Source organism: Pan troglodytes, chromosome 9 (genome assembly GCF_028858775.2).
Source record: "Pan troglodytes isolate AG18354 chromosome 9, NHGRI_mPanTro3-v2.0_pri, whole genome shotgun sequence".
Classification (NCBI taxonomy): domain Eukaryota; kingdom Metazoa; phylum Chordata; class Mammalia; order Primates; family Hominidae; genus Pan; species Pan troglodytes.
Window position 1 is genome coordinate 111,838,363 of NC_072407.2, and position 18,190 is coordinate 111,856,552.

The 18,190-nt window shown below is 40.2% G+C and overlaps 1 protein-coding gene and 1 long non-coding RNA gene across 2 annotated transcripts in view; both read right to left on the bottom strand.

Moving 5' to 3' along the window:
• The window catches only part of LOC134807377 (uncharacterized), a 348,735-nt gene that overhangs the window by 111,286 nt on the left and 219,259 nt on the right, over positions 1-18,190 (bottom strand). The window lies entirely within an intron of this gene.
• LOC129136357 (uncharacterized) lies at positions 712-8,228 on the bottom strand. The gene is made up of 3 exons (XR_008537915.2): positions 8,103-8,228; positions 7,779-7,982; positions 712-1,313 (listed from the first exon to the last, which is right to left on the bottom strand). It is a non-coding gene; the product is annotated as an uncharacterized LOC129136357 (long non-coding RNA).

An 18,190-nucleotide genomic window follows, 5' to 3' on the forward strand; every position in this document is an offset into this window, starting at 1 on the left:
TTCTACAATGGGGACATAAATGAAGCAGTGAGAAGGATGAGGATGTGGGGCCAGTTCTGTCAGGTTCACATCTTAATAGCAATGTGATCCTAGGCAAGTTGCTTAAATACCTATTTCCCCCTCTGTGAATTGGGGAAATAACACCGCTTTTTCAAAAGCAGGTTATCTATCTAAAGCACCTAGCCAAATTTAGCGCTCAGGATATTTGCCAATTGTTAGTTTCTTTCTCATAACTATCCAATAAATCAAGTAATTTTTTAAACCTACTGTGGCTTAATTCTTAGTACTCTCTTTCCCAGACAAAGGATAAAGAGTTCTAAAACATATCTAAATTTGTTTATTATGTGATCTTAAATAACTAATGTGATTTTTTTAAATATTGCATGCTATTTTCAACTCTAGCTTTTATACCAAAAGAGGCCATGGGTGATTCTGAAACACAGAAATCCTCATCTCTACTTCTAAACCAAGAGGCTGATAATATGTTAATCCATGCTTTTATCAGGGATTAGAAGAAAACGAGTCAGAAAAACTGCAAAGACTGATATATACTAAGTCCAATAAAAATTGAAGTGTAATAAATACTGTTATATTTTTGTTACATGAATCATGTATGGGAACTGTCTGTATCCATGAAAAATTTTGAAATTTCTCTCTAATATATTCCTCCCACCACAACCCCCCCCAATTGATGTCAATAACATTCCAGATGAAGTTTATCCTTTTATTAAATACACATCAGCAAATAAAGAAATACTTTTTGAGAAGCGCAACAACAACACCCCTTAAATGAAATAGCATTGATGCTTTTCAATGTTCCCAATAGTACATGCATTAAAACAGTATAGCTCTCTATAGGGAAGAAATACATCTTAAGTAATTCACTGCAATAAGAAAATGTAACTTCAGCAAACTACATATTTTATGGTCATCATTGTTTTGGGGATTTTTTTCTCTGTTTCCTATAATTAGCTGGGTGATTTTCTAGCTGATGTAATAAGCATGACTCTACTCAAGTTGCCCTTGTAAATTTACCGTAATTCCATTACCTCCCATCAGGTGGAGACATAGCTCTAGAAATCAGAAAGTTAAACAGCAAAGACATCTTAAGTACTTTTTAGTTGCTTCCTATATGAATACGTACTATACTCATGGATATTCGTCTCCTCAAGAAGAGCAATGAAATGTACATTCACAGAAAGACAAAATCTGGCAATACATGTGTCTGGAAGACGCTCAGGTCATTCGGTCACCACTTCAGTGACTTAACACAACTTTCTGTATCTTGGGGTCTTCATTTTTATCATTCTCACCTGCCAAGGATCAAAATATTGCTGCTTATAGAATGGTGGTGTCTCCTTAGAGAAAATATAGCATGTAAATAAATGCCCATTCTTTATTCCCTTATCTATCTACCTTTTTTTAGAGTCAAAACAAATTCTGTTCCCATAAAATCTTCCTTAATTACATTCACCACATTTTGCTTTCTCCTGATTTTGGTGTTTTATTAATTTCTCAAAGAACTGAAAATAGAACTGCCATTTTATCCAGCAATCCCACTACTGGGTATCTACCCAAAGGGAAAATAAATAATTATGTAAAATTATACCTGCATTCATATGTTTATCACAGCACTATTCACAACAGTAAAGTCATGGAATCAACCTAAAAGTCCATCACTGGATGATTGGATTAAAAAAATGTGATATATCATGGAATACTACTTAGCCATAAAAAAAAATCATGACTTTTGTGGCAACATGGGTGGAACTAGAGGCCATTATCTTACTTAAAATAACTCAGAAACAGAAAGTCAAACACCACATGTTTTCCTTTATAAGTGGGGGCTAAATAATGTGTACACCTAACATACAGAGTAGAATAATAGACACTGGAAACTCTAAAAGGTGGGAAATTCAGTGGCGGGTGAGGGATGAAAAATTACCTACGGGGTACAAGGTACACCTATTTAGGTGATGATTATACTGAAAGCCAAGACTTTACCACTACATAATGCACCATGTAACAAAATTGCACTTATACCCCCTAATCTATAAAAAGAAAAATAAAATAAATAAAAAATAAATGCTTTGTTGTCCTTTCAACAACTTTTACAGTATTTTCATAGGAGCGGAGGATGCAGTGAGCCAAGATCACACCACTGCACTCCAGCCTGGGCAACAAGAGTGAAACTCCTTCTCAAAAAAAAAAAAAAAAAAAAGAAGAAAGAAAGAAACCACGTTCTTTGTACATCCATAAGAAGCAACTCTTCATTCATTGAAGTTGTATCATGAGATTGCAGCAATTCAGTCACATCTTCAGGCTCCACTTCTACTTCTAGCTTTCTTGCTATTCGCATCACTTTTGCTGTTACTTCCTCCACTGAAATCTTGAAGCCCTCAAACTCATCCACGAGGATTGGAGTCAACTTCTGCCTAACTCCTGTTAATGTGCATTTTTGACTTTCTCCCATAAATCATGAATGTCCTTAATGTCATCTAGAATCATGAATCCTTTCCAGAAGGTTTTCAGTCTACTTTGCCCAGATCCATGAGATGAATTGCTATCTAAGGCAGCTATAGCCTCATGAAATATATTGCTTAAATAATAAGACTTGAAAGTCAAAATGACTCCTTGATTCACGCAAAATGGATGCTTGGTTAGCAGTTGTAAAAACACCATTAATCTTCTTGTACATGTTCATCAGAACTCCCGGATTACTAAAATATTACTCAATGAGCAGTAATATTTTGAAAGGCATCTTTTTTCCTGAGTAGTAGGTCTCAATGGAGGCACTAAAATATTTAGTAAGCCATGCTTTAAACAGATGTGCTGTCATCTGGACTTTGCTCTTTTATTGATAGAGCATAACAATTTTTAAGGGCCCTAGGATTTTCAGAATGCTAAATGAGCATTGGCTTCAACTAAGTCACCAGCTGCATTAGCCTCTAACAAGAAAAGCAGCATGTCTTTTGAAGCTATGAGGCCAGGCATTGACTTCTCCTCTCTAGCTATGGAAGTCCTAGATGGCATCACCTTCCAATAGAAGGCTGTTTTGTCTACATTGCAAATCTGTTGTTTAGTAGCTACCTTCATCAATGATCTTAGCTAGATCTTCTGGATAACTTGCTGCAGCTTCTACACCAGCACTTGCTGCTTCACCTTGCACTTTTAAGTTACGGAGATGGCTTCTTTCCTTAAACCTCATGAACCAAGCTCTGTTAGCTTCAAACTTTTCTTCTTCAGCTTCCTCACCTCTCTCAGCCTTCATAGAATTCAAGAGAGTCTGGGCCTTACTCCAAATTGGGTTTTGGATAAGGGAATATTGTGGCTGATTTGATCTTCTATCCAGACCACCAAAACTTTCTCCATATCAGCAATAAGACTGTTTCACACTCTTATCACTCGTGTGTTTATGGAAGTAGCAATTTTAATTCTCTTCAGTAACTTTTTCTTTGTTGTCACAACTTGGCTGTTGGGTGAAAGAGGCCTAGCTTTTGGCCTGTCTCAGCTTTCAATCTGCCGTTCTCACTAAGCTTAATCATTTCTAGCTTTTGATTTAAAGTGAGCAACGTGCAACTCTTCCTTCCCCTTGAACACTTAGAGGCCACTGTAGGATTATTAATTGGTCTAATTTCAATATTTCTGTGTCTCAGGAAATAGGGAGGCCTGAGGAAAGGGGGATAGATGGAAAGAGATGGGGAAAAAGCTGTTCTGTGGAGCAGTCAGAACACAAACAACATTTATCGATGAAGTTAACTGTCTTATGTGGGCATGATTCGTGGCCCCCCAAGATAATTATAACAGTAATATCAAAGATCCTTGATCATAGATCACCATAACAGATATAATAATAATTTAAAATTTGAAATATTGCAAGAATTTCCAAATCGTGACACAGAGACATGAAGTGAGCACAGGATGTTGGGAAAATGGCCCCAGAAGACTCATTGGATAAAGGGTTACTACAAACCTTCAATTTCTTAAAAATGTGATTTCAGCAAAGCACACACACAAAAAAGATATACCTGTTCAAAAGGCCTGGGATTTATAGCATATGTGAAAGCAGATATAGATGCCAGAAGGTTGTGGAAAAATGAAGAAAAGTTAATTTTTGAGAGATTATATCATTAAGAAAAATAAAAATATGGTCTCTATCAGCTTAGAAACTGAAAGTAAAAAAATAAAATAATCTATAATTGTATCTGCGTCCATATAAGCATTGTGTTAATAAGGCCTACTTTACATGGCCACCACCAATGACCTTGCTGTGGACATCATCTCTGTTTTAGAGATATGGTGACAATGACTATCATAAGGACATTGAATAGCATGAAGCCTGAAACAAGGGTGGTCTCTGGCTCCGTATCCATGTTGTTTCATAAACTGGGTTGGTCAGGATGAATAATGTCCTACTATCCACAACCAGAAGAATATCTGTGAAAGGGCAACAGAACCAGGGCCCTTAAAGTCTGTCAATTATCCTCTACAAACTCATTGTGTATACAGATGGATTATTTCTAGTACATCTAGCCAGATTGTTTCATTTCAACTCTACCCATTATTGAGCTTTGGATGACACTGGAATTTTCTGCCCAAAATATAGGGATTCTCCCTCTCTGAGCAAGTCAGCACACAATTTATGGCAAATAATAAATACAGCAGTTTCTCTTTGTCATCATACTTTCTTTGATGCAAGTAAAGCTGGTGACTCAGAATTGTGGGCCCACGTCGTGGGGATATGGCTGCAACAGAAGAAAAATGAACAAGTCCTGAAGATAGGAAAAATCTGCAAAAGAGCTGACTCAGAGAGGACAGGCTATCTATCACCAAAGACCTTTCTGACCCAAGGTCTGCTGATATCATATAAGAAATAAAGGACTGAGAAAGTCACAAAGCCTAGGACTATGCTGAATAAGATGGTTAGAGAGGTGCAGATTTTGCAAAGGCCTGTATTATCAAAGTTTTCAGACCTCTCCTCAAGAGTCGAAATGGTCAAGTGTATACCTTGGAAGAAAATACTTATACAGACTGGGGTGAATGGGAAGTTGTTATTGAGCGGGTAGAGTCCATATAGTTTGAGATGATGAAAATGTTCTGGAGATAATTGGTGGTGACAGCTACATAAAAATGTGAATGTATTTAAGGCCACTGAAATGGTACACTTAAAAATTATTAAAATGGTAAATTTTATGTATTGTATATTTTACCACAATAAAAAACCATATTTACAAAAAGCATTTCAGTAGCAAACAGTAACTAGTTTTGTAAAGCAAAAATTTAGAAAGTGGTCAGGCAATGTTATGCCCATTTAATGCCTGTTTTTAAAAAGTGAAGAGTCTTGGCTCTAGAACTAGGTACTGGTTTCATATCAGAGCATCTAAGCTTCACCTCTCACTCGTTCTGTGACATTAGGCACATTATGTCATTGTTCTAAGACTCAGTTTTCTCATCTATAAAATGGGTCAATTATATAACATGTCATGTTTAGGATTGCTGAGGGGGTAAATGACATTATCCACATAAACTGCCTGTGCTGTAAGTGTTTGGGAATTCTTAACTATAATGTTGTTATCATTATTGTGTTGTTATTGTTGACAACTAAATTCAGACATTACTGAATGTCTGAACACAAAAGCCTTCAAAACAGTTCTTAGGAGGAGAGAAAGGTAAGAGCACACAGTTAAATCAATAGGAAATTTATTAAATGCATATTATAATTCAATCTTCTGCTAGGTACTGGGAAAAAGAAAACGAACTAAAGACAAAAACACACCATAGGCCCTAAAGAAGTTTACAGGCTCACTGAGGAGATAAAGTAGACACATGACACATTTCAACAGTGTCGAGTGCATAACAACATTCAAGGTCCTTCACTGGTGCCACTCTTGGGAGAAGAGAAAGCCCTTCCAGGAATAACATGCTGTGGTATTTAGGTATTCAACAGGCACGTGTCTGGTGTCAGCCAGTCTTGGCCTCAGATCCCACCTTTACCCCTGCAAGTAACCTAATCTCTCTAAGCCTCAGCTTCCTCATCAACACAACAGAGATAATATGGGTAACTAACTCAGAGGGTTGTTTCAAACTTTAAATGAGATTGATGTGTGCAATGAATTTAGGACTTAGCACAGATTAAGCCATCAGTAGAAATTACCTTATTTAATAAAAAATCTAATATGGTAAGCACCGCTTATTCTTATGCAAGAAAATCAGGCCTCAAAAGATTAAGCGACTCACCCAGTGTCTAGCTAGTACATGGCAGAGTCAGGAATCCAACCCAGATGATAGGACTCCCGACCCAGTGCCCTCTCCACGGTACCAAAGCCACCTCTGTGCTGTTAATGTTAAGTGAGCACTGAGAGAAATTCCTATGGCAATTGAGAAGATGGTTAAAACAATGTCAGTAAAGTGGTTAAAAAAAAAAAAAAAAACCTCATGAATGAAGTAAAACAGAAAAAAAAAAGGTAGGATATTATTCAAAACAATGTTATTGGAGACTTCTTTTCCATACGCTATCTCACTGAATCTCTACAACAATCCTTTGAGACATAATTAGCCCCATTTTACTGTTGAGAGAAATGAAACTTGGAGTGGTTAAAACAAAAACTTATAGAATGTGCCAAGATTAGTAAGAGGAAACATTAGGATTCGAACCCAGTTCTATCTGATTTCAAAATCATTGCCCTTAATCAAAGAGAGAAGATTTCCAGATGAGAGAAAAAACATGAGTTCCTTACGAATTTTTTAGGTGAATAACAAAGACTGAGTGTGAAATAAACAGAGCAAATTTAGGGAGATGGAGTACAGGCAGGCACGACCCAGGAGAGGAGGGGAGGAGGAAAGGAATCTGTGAGGTGGATGGAGACGACAAGAGTAATAGCTTAGAGAGAGAGCTTCCTTTGGTTTCCTTTAAATCAAGGAGACTTTTGCTTATACATTCTCTTTATTCCAATGAATTTGAGCAGAATCTTCTTCCTTTTAGATGTCTTTTTTTCTAAGAATTTGATTTTAATTTCTGTGGCTAACTCCTGCCAGATAATTAATATCCAGGGGGATCCAGGAAGAGTTCATTTACCTCCTCAAAGGAAATGGTTCAATCCTGAATCATAATGGAAACTGACTCACTGCAGAATCAATCATGGTGATGACCAAGACCATAACGGTCTCACTGAAGGCCAGAATCCCTGACACTGCTCATTCACAATACACTAAGATAAAAGTTCAAGGCGGTGACTAAGAGCAACTCTGAGACTATGTTTAAACAAAAGGCTGTACAGGTCTGTGAGCTCAACTTTATGGACATCTTTAAAGAAGGCCTCTAAAGGCTTTTGAGAAAAAGAATTGGCCTTTGAATATCTTGAATTTTAATTAAATTGAATGACCTAAATACAATTTATTGTAGAGTACAGGAGATATCTTTATTTAAATAGAAACCACTATTGATTTCTACATTTTGTAGGGGCATGTTATTAAGCACTTATCTGTGAGTCCTCCAAAGAACAATCTTTCATCTGACCAAGCTATTTTAAAGACTGGTCTCTAAACATGTGAGAGAAGGGAGCAGAGTCCAGTCTTCTCACCAATGACTCTGGGAAATAAGACGAGGCTCCTTCCAGGAGCTATCAGGCATCCAGCCTCAGGAGTAGCCTATATCCTTCAAGAGAATTCAGAAGGGATTCATGGGGCACCAGGCTCTGCTTTTACTTTTCCCCAGCATTCTTTCTATTCTCCTGCAATGACAGCAACAGAAAAACTTCTAATCTACAGAAATTCTGCACCTTCCAAAAACTTGATCCATAGATGCCAAAAACCTGCATGGGCAGAATCGTCCAGTCCTGATGAGAAACAATGATGAGGAAGGATCTGAGTTGGAGCTGCTTCCTTAGGATCTGCAAGCTGAAAAATTGCTTCTCAACAATCCCAATGGTTAAGTATCATCAGGCAACCAGCTCTTTCCCTGCTGCCGCATAAAAGACCGTCCCCTGTAGAGAAGACAAATGACCCAGATACAATTTCTGGTGATTCCTAAAGTCAAAGTTTCCTTTGCCCACTCTTGGGTAATTAAGTGGTTGTTGCCCCAAAACAATAAATAGTATTTCTACCTCTGTTTCCTGGTTCACTCTTCTGACCAGTATAATGGAATAATGGACTTAGTAATAAAGACACAAATCCTGAAGATTTAAATTGCAGACCCAGAGCTTTCTAATTCCATTTAATGTGATAACCTCAGGCATTTGGGTCAACAGAACCTGGCAAGAGCAGTCCAGGTTCTAGGTTCTAGATCCAGATTTCCTTGTGAAGAGACAATCTAATCAGTTCTGCACTATGATCACAAGTCACCATTGTTAAGTTAAATAAAACTCTTTTTCTTAGTAATATAAACTTATGTTACATGCTATATAAATTGATGTTCCACCCTTGAATATGCTTCTTTATGTATATTTATTAACCACATAAAGCTAAAAAACATAAAAGCTGCAACACAAATATTCTTCCTAGGGGGGTTTTCTGCATAGGATGAATTGGCTGTGGTGTCCCTAAATGCAATTTAAATAATGTTTGGACTAAAGATGGTTTCTTTTCTTGGGTAATATCTCTGCAGCAAATAGGAACATTCCTCACATGTCCAAGAACCTCCTGTGTTTAAAATTGTATAACCTTAAGTTTTGTAAAGAATAACCACAATCTGCCATATCCTGAACCTGTTCTGCACTTACATAACAGTTCCCAAGCAAGATACCACACTGAACTAGACAAGAAATTTAAAGAAGAGCATACTGGTTTGTATGCCATTAGTCTCTAAGACACAAACAGAAAGACTGAACAATTAGGTTAGGACTATAAATTTGGCCTTCACTATTGTCCTAATCACTGTCATCAACATTCAAAAATATCTGTGAAATATATACATGTATGTATATAGGGTGTATGTATACTGTAGAACCCAAATGAGGAACCAAAATATCTGTCAGTATAACTCATTATTTTTTATAATGATTTGGATCTTAGATATTTTGAAAAAACCAATCTTTTCAAAGTTAAGTTGTGTTTTGTTTAAAATGTGTTTTAAAACTATGCTGAGAAAAAAAATTGTGATAAAATCAGGAACGTAGCCGGGTGCAGTGGCTCATGCCTATAATCCCAGCACTTTGGGATGCCAAGGCGGGTGGATCACTTGAGGTAAGGAGTTCGAGACCAGCCTGGCCAACGTGGAGAAAACCCATCTCTACTAAAATTACAAAAATTAGCTGGGTGTGGTGGCATTTGCCTATAGCCCCAGCTACTTGGGAGGCTGAGGCATGAGAATTGCTTGAACCCAGGAGGTGGAGGTTGCAGTGAGCCAGGATCGCACCATTGCACTCCAGCCTGAGCGACAGAGGGAGACTCTGTCTCAGAAAAAAAAAACAAAAATCAGAAACACTAGTTTGAGAGTTTGTTTATTAATTGCATGCCTACTGTGTTCCAAGAACTGTATTACATGCTGGGAATATAAGATAAAATATGCCATCCTTATTTTTTAAGAGTTCCAAGATTAGACACACTGTCTCTCTCATTCTCTCTCTCTCTCACATACACACACATCCTGCACAGGCTAGTGAGTCCTAACGCACAGGTATAAATGAGCAATTCATTGGGCACATGAAGGAGGAGGAAGAAGAGCACACAAACCACAGTGATTAGGAAGACATATCAGAGTTGTTAGAGTCACCAAAGTATAAAAGTGATGTAACTAAATCCTAATCAGAGGATGGGCCAGAAAGCCAAAGAACATATGTAGTGCATCAGCCAAAATGGTGGAGAGAGACTTGGATATTTACAAGGCCAGAACCCTCATGTTAGGGTTTAGGCATGAAGAAATTAAGTGACTCATTAAGGTTATAGGAGTTAGAAATTTGGAGCATATAGATGAGGTTAATTTAAACACATACGCAAGTGCATTTAATTAAGTTTGTAAGAACCTTCACATTGATGAGGATATTTTGTAAACAGATCTATCCCACTACAGAGGAATCAAAGGCAAAAGAGAAGGCCTCATAATCTTTGCCACTAAAGAGACCTTGAGTCTAAAAGTATCAAAATCAAGGGCTGAGATTTGGCTCTGAGTCCTCTATGTCTATGATGAGTTCAAGGTTTCTGCTGTCCTCATAGAGAAAACTAAGAGTAATGATTAATGGCAATGACATTTAACCAAGAAATTCTATGTATATCATTGGACTTTGCTTCAAATTATACAATCCCCTATATATATATTTGTGTGTATGTATATTACTGAAGGTTAGCAATTCGTGGTTAGGTGGTTTTTTATATTGTTTAATTATGCAATTATGTTCATCCATAATTTGTGTTAGATTGTTTTCAAAAGAGTTTATTTTATAACAAAATTAATCAATTGAATAATAATTCCCTCTCTATTGGCTGCCCTTGGAGGAAGTTCAGATTATTGACTCATGTAGCCAATGTTAGACACTATTGTTTCCCTGGTAATAGCTATTTGAGATGCAGAGATAATATTGAAGATAAAATAACGTGTCCTGTGAAAGTGTAGGCCAAGGATACAAGAACTTTCTCATACAAATCTGGATTTATGCCTTCTCTTAAAGAGGTGAAAGCTTTAACAAGGCCAGATCCACATTTCCGAATGATAACAACTGGCAAAAGCCAAGTTGCAGCTGCCCCTTCTGATGGTATGAGAACTCCGGTTCACCTCCATTCTCACAAGCCAAGATGAATATTTCTGACCTGGCCCTGTAGACATTTGAGTTTATGATCCCTGTTATAGTCTTATAGACTTAAATCCAGAGTTCCGGCAAGCATCACAGATGTTTAATGTTCTCATTCTTTAGAGAAAGGATTTATTTTTATTACATTGGAATAAACTCCACTGCCTTTTTGAAATGTTTTAGTCCTTTGAATTTTAGCCAGAAATTGGAATGCTGACAGTCTTCATTTGTATTAGTGAACTACCTTGTTCTATCAATTTTAGTTTATTGTATAAAATGGATTTGAGAATCTCTAGACTCTAAATTTTAATTCCTAATAATAAATCCATAGCTTTCTGCTCTACCTCTTCTAGCATAATCAAGAAGGAAAGTTAGTATTGGAATTATTGAAGAGTTTGAAGAACAGCTACTTAGAAATGATAATAAACACTTACGTATCTAGTTTATCACCAAAGCAAGACATCCCACGACATTCAGTAATTAATAGTATGACCTATATTTTATTGGGAAAATTAATGGAGTACATATTTCAAGTAAAATCCATTTAGTAAATGAAAAATGTTTTCGTTCCACACCATTATCCTCAAAAAGAGGTAAGCCAAAATGAATGAATTGATTCAGTCAGAAAGAGGAATAAGAATCACATAGTTAAGTATAAAGGCTGTTAGAGTCATTTTCACGACATCAGAACTCTGAAGGCCTTTAGGGATCATGTGGGTAGAGGCTTTCAGGATTAGGAACTTCAGACTCTCCATCATTTGATTTTTTTTCCTGCTTTCATTTCAGAAAATAAAACAAAACAAAACACTTTGCAAATTCTCGCTTAAAGGTTAAGAAACTTTGCTTATTTCTCCTAATTTGGGTATTTTCCCACCTTCCTGAGATGTGCTGTAAGGTATCAAAAGCTCAAATATATCATCAAGTAATTTTTATGTGGCAATACTTAAGGCAAATCAAGAAAAAACATGTCAAATTCAAGAAGCTTTGGAATTCTTGAATACGCCCCTATGAAACCATTGCAAAATGTTAGTGTTTCTCTTTTGAGACAATTCCACAGCATTTTGATGCCTGACCCAGACACACCTCCTACGTAAGTTTCCCTCTCTGGTCAGTGTCATCTCTATTCAACAGACAGGAACTCCAAAGTTCACTCAAGCATTTTAATGATCTCAAGTTGGGTAGCAAGAGCCTGGGGGCTTTTTCTGAGTCATATGGAAACTGCTGCAGGGTGACAATCAGAACCTTACAGAATTATCAAGTGTGAAATGAAGGCAACACCAAAGGAAAGAAATTCTCACTATTTTCCAAGGTAGTGACCTTTTATCTTCTCCACTTCAAAACTTCATTTTGTGACTACGATGCCTATCAATTACAGAGGTCATTTAAACTCTCAAGAGAAAGAAAGAATTCCACCTTGCTAAGCAATCCCTGAGCCCAAAGCTTTGATCACACTTCAAAGGAGAACATCTCACACCAAAATCACCCTCTCTTTTATTGGAGGGACAGGACTGATCTGCCAATGAGAACAACTGCACGACTCCAGAGCATCTCAGAGGGTCAGTCTTCCAGGCAGCTGGTTTCTTCTCCCTCTTTTCCTTCATCTGGAATATGAAAGAGTGAATCAGAAAACAATCTCAGTCCACACTAATAAAGGGGTAAGTTGAAATAAGGCCTCTAAATGGAAAGGAGACACTAACGAAACACACCCTCCCAAAACCAAAAGGATAAAACCATTTAGAATGGTAGGTAAAGGGTTTCAGCAGCAGTCAAGGAGGCTGGGAACAACCAATAATGTATGTATCCCTCAACAGTCATGAACCTAAGACTCTCAGTAATTACTCAATCACGAGGGAGTAAGTGTAGTACATTGGCAAGACTCCAAGCTTTAGAGTCTGAAAGACCTAAGTTTAGATACTGGCTCTGTTGCAGATGTCTTTGTGCTTTGAGTTACTTTATTTCTTTGCATTTCAGATTTCTCATCTCTACATTCCTTTTATAATATCTGTCTTTCAAGATTGTTGTAAGGGTTGAATGAGATAATACACCTAAAAATGCCAGACACATTCATTGCTTAATGGATGGTAACTATTGTCATGATTATTTGTAGTGTTAATAAATAGGTGAGATCTATCAGCTCTCTTGCTCTTTCTTTGTTGCCCCTATAGCATGGCATAAATTTACAGTACTCCCTTTGGGTTTCCTTTTCCATCAAAGTCAAGCTCTGTCATATCCTGTGGCTGAGGCAGGAACAAAAGAGGTAAATATATAAGAGTCAGAGCAGGAAGTTTGGGGCAATCTAAAAAGTGCACCACTCCAACTGGGTGAAGTGAGTACCTGGAACATGGACCTAACTGTATGTGTAAGAAGATGGAATTTTTCTCTAAAAGAAATGTCATTTGTCCTGAGATATAAAATGAAGCAGACTTTAGACGAAGGAAAGAGAATGATTTCCTGGACTCTCAGGATCCAAACTTGGAGCTTAGGGAAGAGGCTGTTTCCAGGCAGTGCAGGAACCACTTAGGAACTAACTTGTTTGAGGTGAGACATCCACGTCTGCTGGAAAATGTGTCTGGATGTGCATATGTGCATGTGCATGAACTCATGAGCAGGGCCCTGCTGGGTAGTGACAGGAGTCCAACCCACACTGGTGTGCAGGGGCAGCAGCGGAGGCTGACACAGAGAGCAGGACTTTCTCTTCCAGCTCTTCTTCCAGGGGTGTCAGCAGCAGCCCCATATCCCCAAGACATCTTAGCTCAGTGGATGAGACTTCCCCAGGATCCCAGATTTCTAGATATCAGCAGTGGCACACCACCTACTCAGCTCCAGGAAACTACCTCTGTACTGCCAGCAAACAAGGGCAGCACCAGCATGCTAGGTTGCCAGTGTTTCAATAGTGACACCATGTGGCAGTGACAATCAGACTTCCTACTTGGCTAAGCCAATTTCTGGTTTTCTTTCCTTGATCTGAATCTTTGGATTGACTAAGACCTTTTTCATTATCATGGGACCAGATACCGATGAGGTGAGAGAAACTTGTCACAATAGGTGAGATGGTGAGTCAATAGTTTAATCTGAATGTAAAATATGACAATGTGTGTGCTGCAAACTGGGGAGGTGATGAGGGAATCACAGTGCTGGAGAACAATACCTGGAAAGCATGGTAATAGAGGACAGGCCGTCCTCTCCCTAAGCACAAAGAAGTGTGGGAAGCAATAATAGGAGCACCATGTCAGTCAGCAGAGGAGGACAAGAGAAACCCTAAGAGCAGACCAGATAGAGTGGCTTTGGCAGGCAGACCAGCAGTCAGCCTCGGAGAGCACTGGTAGAAAGTGGTAGCCCTCATTTCACAGGACTGAAGCTCAAGAACAGACTTCAGTGCTGGGTGGGGTAGAAGAGCAATGATAACAGAGAAAAACAAGCCCAGGTCATTGAGGGCTGGGGGCAGGTTAAGCTATGAAGAAAAGGACCTCGGACACAGGATCTGGATCAGGAACACACTTATTACAACACAGCCAGGCCCTGGTCTCAGGAGTAGAAAATAAGGTACGTTCATTCATCTACTCAGCAAATATGTAGAGTCCTACTATATTTCAGGTAGTATTATAGGCAGTACTCTTTAGGAGCATCCAAAAATCCCTGCTCCCAAAGAGTCTGCATCCTATCAGGGGAGATGGACAACAGATTAAATAAGAAAATGTACAGCAGATGGTGATTCATGCAATGGAGAATAGGACAGCAGGGAAAAGAGAGAGAGGACATGATGGGGGACAGGGTATATGTTAAATATGATGGCCAGGGAAGGCCTGAGAAGGTGTCATGTCAGCAAAGACACAGAGGAGGTGAGGAAGTGAGTGGCATGGCCATGTGGGTACAAGAAGGATAGAGGGAGTAAGAGCACAGAGGCAACAGCAAAGCGGGCCTGCCTGCAAAAAGGCCAGTGTGGCTGGAGTGGATGGAATGAACAGGTGAAGAGTGAAGGAGGCCCGAGAGTTGTGGGGTCAAATTGTGTGGGGCCTGTGGATCACATGAAGGACTTCATTCTGAGGGAGATGGAGGCCTTTGGAGGGCTTTGGACAGAGAAGTTGAGACAAGGCAGTCAGGCATGAGGGCAGCAGGGGCAGGCTGGTCAGAAGGCTGTGAGAGCAGCCCAGGCTGGAGGTGAAGGTGACTAGAGCCAGTGGGCTTGCCATGACAGTGCTGAGATATGGCTGGATTCTGGATGTATTCTGAGGATGGAGCCAACACAGTTTCCTGACAGGTTGGTTGTGGGATATGAGAGGAAGGGAAGAGACACATGCATGGTCCCCAACTTTTTTGGCTTGAGACACTACCTAGATCTTTTTTTTTTTTTTTTGGAGATGAGTCTCGCTCTGTCGCCCAGGCTGGAGTACAGTGGCGCAATCTCAGCTCACTGCAAGCTCCGCCTCGTGGGTTCACACCATTCTCCTGCTTCAGCCTCCCAAGTAGCTGGGACTACAGGTGCCCACCACCACGCCCGGCTGACACTACCTAGATCTTGAGTAGGTCAGGCTAGCCCGGGCAGCAATATTACGCTGTTCTGATTCCCCTGAGTCCCTTAAACCCCCCAAACCCACCAAGACACCAGGTGCCTGCAAGCAGGGAGTTATATTTGGTTACAAGCCATGAAGGTGAAAAGGATAAGACAAGTCAAATCATCGTAAAACCTCTATTTCAGATCCTGTAAGGCCGATGGACTTCTGTCCCCTTGGTCACAGCTGCTACATGAGGTGGCACTAATGTCCCCTGAGACCAGCAACACATAGGCAGTCAGGTTATATTGTTCTGCTTTTCTCTGACCTGTCACCAGAAAAGCAAATAAAAAAGTTCTAGACACATGGTCCTGAAGCATGCTTTGTGAGAGGGCATGAACACATGGCAAGCACAAACTTTCCTCATGCATATTCTCCAATGCGCTATAAGTCAGCAATCTTAGGCTGTCACCAAATCGATCCCTTTCATAACTAATTTCATAAAAATCTGAAGGTTTTGCTAACCTTCAGACACACGTAAGTAACTGACCAATTCCACTTACCTCAGGCATTTGTGTGTGGCCCACTGAGAACCTTTGTCCTAACCCCCTGCAACTGTCAAGCCATTTTGAGAGTGTTGATCTTGCAGGGCTTTTCCCCACCTCCAGCCCCACTCCTACTCCTCATTCCTCCCGTCTCTACTTTCCTTGAACTGAACTGACCAGTACAATCCACATGTCTGGTACAAACTTAGCCTCTTTTTCACAGCCCCATTGCTTACTTCTCCTTTCTTGCTTTTTAAGGCCCATTACCATCTTCATCCCTGACCTCCTACTGGTATTTCCATTAATGAATGTCCTCTTCAAAACAGCCCAACAGCATAACTCCTGTATGGTGTCATTGTAGGGGACGCCCCACCAGTTTTCAGAATAGAGCAACTCTCTTAACAACTCTTCTTCCATTATCCCAACACACACACACACACATATGCATGCACTCACACACACACACACACACTTCATATGTCCTTCATGTCTGTTACTTTGTGACATCAGAGCTCCCACTTACCAATTCAGTTTGAAAGCTACATTATAGCTACAATTCCCTCATAGGAATGGTCACCTCTGAGAAATTTAAGATTCTCCTTTTTGCGTCTTTGCAGAGGTTGAAAAGGTGAATCAATCCATGAAAACGCTTTGCTCTTGAGCTCTCTGGGGACATTCTTGCAAATATACTGGTGCTCTCTGTGCTTTGGGGTATGCTAAGTAGTCACCCTTTTATCTCCAGAAGTTTATTTTTAATGAAATGCTGACATTTTAGCATTCCCTTGCATATCTGCATTCTAGGGTATCTGTCAATAGTGACAGGACTCAAGAAAGCATGAAAAATAATCCACTCATTATCAGTCCTTGGTTGAATTTAACTACAATTGTTATACCCTTGAAACAGATTTTAGTTGGTAATGGAAAATCAATACAAATAATAAGAGATGGTTTAGGGGGGAGGAGCCAAGATGGCCAAATAGGAACAGCTCCGGTCTACAGCTCCCAGCGTGAGCGACGCAGAAGACGGGTGATTTCTGCATTTCCATCTGAGGTACCCGGTTCATCTCACTAGGGAGTGCCAGACAGTGGGCGCAGGCCAGTGGGTGCACGCACCGTGCGCGAGCCGAAGCAGGGCGAGGCATTGCCTCACCTGGGAAGCGCAAGGGGTCAGGGAGTTCCCTTTCCGAGTCAAAGAAAGGGGTGACAGACGCACCTGGAAAACTCGGGTCACTCCCACCCGAATATTGCACGTTTCAGACCGGCTTAAAAAACGGCGCACCACGAGACTATATCCCACACCTGGCTCGGAGGGTCCTACGCCCTCGGAGTCTCGCTGATTGCTAGCACAGCAGTCTGAGATCAAACTGCAAGGCAGCAGCGAGGCTGGGGGAGGGGCGCCCACCATTGCCCAGGCTTGCTTAGGTAAACAAAGCAGCTGGGAAGCTCGAACTGGGTGGAGCCCACCACAGCTCAAGGAGGCCTGCCTGCCTCTGTAGGCTCCACCTCTGGGGGCAGGGCACAGACAAACAAAAAGACAGCAGTAACCTCTGCAGACTTAAATGTCCCTGTCTGACAGCTTGGAAAAGAGCAGTGGTTCTCCCAGCACGCAGCTGGAGATCTGAGAACGGGCAGACTGCCTCCTCAAGTGGGTCCCTAACCCCTGACCCCCGAGCAGCCTAACTGGGAGGCACCCCCCAGCAGGGGCACACTGACACCTCACAGGGCAGGGTATTCCAACAGACCTGCAGCTGAGGGTCCTGTCTGTCAGAAGGAAAACTAACAAACAGAAAGGACATCCACACCGAAAACCCATCTGTACATCACCATCATCAAAGACCAAAAGTAGATAAAACCACAAAGATGGGGAGAAAACAGAACAGAAAAACAGGAAACTCTAAAATGCAGAGCACCTCTCCTCCTCCAAAGGAACGCAGTTCCTCACCAGCAATGGAACAAAGCTGGATGGAGAATGATTTTGACGAGCTGAGAGAAGAAGGCTTCAGACGATCAAATTACTCTGAGCTACGGGAGGACATTCAAACCAAAGGCAAAGAAGTTGAAAACTTTGAAAAAAATTTAGAAGAATGTATAACTAGAATAACCAATACAGAGAAGTGCTTAAAGGAGCTGATGGAGCTGAAAACCAAGGCTCGAGAACTACGTGAAGAATGCAGAAGCCTCAGGAGCCGATGCGATCAACTGGAAGAAAGGGTATCAGCAATGGAAGATGAAATGAATGAAACGAAGCGAGAAGGGAAGTCTAGAGAAAAAAGAATAAAAAGAAATGAGCAAAGCCTCCAAGAAATATGGGACTATGTGAAAAGACCAAATCTACGTCTGATTGGTGTACCTGAAAGTGATGCGGAGAATGAAACCAAGTTGGAAAACACTCTGCAGGATATTATCCAGGAGAACTTCCCCAATCTAGCAAGGC